General features: G+C 32.1%; 1 long non-coding RNA gene across 1 annotated transcript; it reads right to left on the reverse strand.

Moving 5' to 3' along the window:
- Nucleotides 1-1,138: 1,138 nt before the first annotated feature.
- LOC134260782 (uncharacterized) lies at nt 1,139-2,712 on the reverse strand. The gene is made up of 2 exons (XR_009990627.1): nt 2,603-2,712; nt 1,139-1,383 (listed from the first exon to the last, which is right to left on the reverse strand). It is a non-coding gene; the product is annotated as an uncharacterized LOC134260782 (long non-coding RNA).
- Nucleotides 2,713-3,167: the final 455 nt, after the last annotated feature.

The following is a 3,167-nucleotide window of genomic DNA, read 5'->3' on the forward strand; positions in this document are numbered from 1 at the left end:
CAGAAAATATTAACTTCAAATCTGTGTCCAAGTACCTTTAAACTCAGGAGCAGGTACACAATATATTGTATAATATACAAGTACACAGCTATACACTCTTCAGAACTGTATTAGTTTCAGAAGAGCTAACTTATACATTGTAGGATAAACTAGAGCAAAGCTCGTTGCAAGCAACGAGTAGGTCTTCCGTCCTGTTTGACCGGAAATAACTTTCATTTAAAAAAAATTACTAAATACAACAAAAAACTGTTTAAATCCTCAAAATCTATGTTAACTAATGCAAAAATAAGCCACTTTTAATTCTTCCGGTTTGACCAGAAGTGATGACGACGGACGTAAAATTGAATCTTATGCTCCCAGTGACAGATGTTACCCAAAAACTTGTCAAGAACGGCAAAAATACGCGTTTCCCGACTACTTCCGGTTTGGCCGACAGTGACGACGCCGGACGTATTTTGACGACTTGAATAGATTAAGCTTCACATTTTAAACAACTTTGCTTCTTTAGGGCATTACAAATTCTCACTACTTTTTGAGATATAAAGGAAAAAACTTTCGGCCCCTCTAGACCCTTTAATTTTAAGAGCAAGCCCCTTTTTCGACATATCATTTGAAAGATCTTCTAATTCTGCACAAATTATGTTCTATATATTTTAATAAAATATTTTTAGTTTAAAAGATAAAGAGCAAAATATGAGTAATTTTTGGTTCTTTTAGGCGTTCTAATTTTTTACCCCTATATAGCGCCATTTTGAATTGAGAAATCAAAAAACAAAAACCGATGTGCACAACTTCAATCCCTCTATTATCTAAAATCAGTAGAATTTCTGCTCCAGCTTTAGTCGTCTCTGAGCCTTTTTCTGGAAACGAAAGCCTATAAATTTTCGTATAACTCAAATAGGGATATAACTCAAAACCGGAAGTAACTTTTTGAAATTTTAGACAGGATTCTCATAAAGTTTATTAACGTCTATAAGCTCTGAAAATTTGAGCGAAATCCGTTGAGAAATGAGTGGGATATGAGGCCTCAAAGTTGCGGTCTAGGAAGTAGAAGAAAAATGAAAAAAAAAAAAGCTTTACCAACAGAGTCAGTAAAAGGTCTTCCGTTGGAAATGGAAGACCTTAAAAACAACAAAAGTCTAAAGAAATGCAAGTTTATTCTTGTTCATGACTACAGACAATTAACTTAAAAGATGGTTACCGGTACCAAAAACCTAAGACAGAAGATGATTTAATACTGATTTAAGCAAATTACAAAATCATCAATTATATTATAGAATTCAACAAAAATTAAGTGTAAAGTAAATGCATAAAAGGTCATTTCTGTCTGGTGCTCATGAAACAAAATAAACCCTCACCAAATCTGTAGTATACATACAGTGGCTGGAACGTTATTGTTGACAAACCAATCGTGTAGAATCGTTCGTGTATCGTGAGCGATCGTTCGTGTAACGTGAAAGATCGTTCGTGTATCAGACTCAATCGTGTGCGTTTTAAATCGTGCGAGATCGTGCGTTAAGAATCGTGTAAATTTCGTTTTGTAAGTTTTTATCGGAATGTTATATGTAAAATAAGCATTTCCCTTGTTTGTTTTTCTTAATTTATTAATTAAAATCCAAATAAAATGAAAAAGCGCAATTTACATAATAGAATGCAGAACGAACTAATTATCGCCCGTAAACAAGCAATATAGTAAGTCGTACAATATTAAGTTCTCGTCAAATTGCGCGATCAATATTGTGATAAACCGTACTTAGATCTTTATTGCCTTTTTGAAAAATCCTATTTTGATTATTATTTGCTTCTTGTTGTGGTCAAGATAATCTTGAAATCAATTCATTGAAAATAAATAATTTTTTTTTTACAAAGAAATAAACATTTCTCAATGCTTACATGACTAGTTAGTCGACAAATATACATGGACACGGCATGATTTTCGGGTGTTTTCATTATCTGTGTTTATCTCTTGAGCCTATTTGTAATTAATTAATTTTAAATTTCTGCAAATAAAAAAAGTTGAATAATTGACAAGTTTATCAGACATTGAATCATTGGAAACATAAAGATAAAATTTGTGAATATAATTGAAGTCATTCCATGCTGCCATTTTTTTTTTCAATCGTATCCCCCTTTTTGCATATCATGATATCCAATTCAATCAAATTATACGACCCACATACATGTACATCGTCTAATAGAACGAACAAAATCCGTTTTTTTTTATCGGAGAATTACCTCAGAAATAATTATTTTTAATCTAAAATATTAAGTCTTGCATATATTTAGTAACAGAAATTTCATTTTCCGTTTTTTTTTCTTCAACGTCTATGAAATAATATTGATAATTCTTCGAAATCTTAAATATATAATAAGCCGTATTTCGTTTTGAAAATATTGATTCCTAAATAATTTGAACTATTTTGATTGAAGAATCGTGCGTTTGCGTTAACAATCGTGTAAGATCGTGTAACGTGTAGAATCGTGAACGTGAAAGATCGTTCGTGTACCAGGTTTAATCGTGCGTTAATCGTGCGGAATCGTTCGTGTAACGTGATCGTTCGTGTAAGTTGTCAACAATAACGTTCCAGCCACTGTAATGAACAGTGTTTTGTGCCTTATATTGCGTATAACATTTTCAACATTGCCATAATGGCGAAAAATAGATCACAGACAATACAGATATTGCAAATAGTGGGAAAATACAGATATAAACTAGAAAACTGACCAGTCAGCAAGGGCCCCGCCATGGGGTAGAATTAAAAGGGTGCAGCTTACAGAATGATTAATAAATGTACAAAGAAAAAGCAACAGCAACTGTATTCTTAAAATTTCAACATAATTCCTGAATATTCAAAAACCTGAAAATAATATTCTTGTATTTACATTAGGCAGTAAAGAACAACTTAACATTGAATTTATATTTAAACAATTATGAATCTTGTGTTATATAAAATGCCAGCCTTCAATGAATGCAAATATCACGAAGGCTTGGCCTTAACTTCAAACAAACAGCAGTTGCAGACAAAGGTTTTCATTAATCTTAAAGTGACAGATAAAGAGAAGCCTACTAAATTTTCTGCAGCAGGCTAGATAATTAATCCCAAGGGATTAATTGTACCTCTCTCATCATTTTCTTCTAAAGTTACAATAAGAACTTTTTCAGTATT

This window comes from Saccostrea cucullata, unplaced genomic scaffold, assembly GCF_032062105.1.
Source record: "Saccostrea cucullata isolate Sc308-1 unplaced genomic scaffold, CSIRO_AGI_Scuc_v1 ctg1257, whole genome shotgun sequence".
In the NCBI taxonomy this organism is placed as follows: Eukaryota; Metazoa; Mollusca; class Bivalvia; order Ostreida; family Ostreidae; genus Saccostrea; species Saccostrea cuccullata.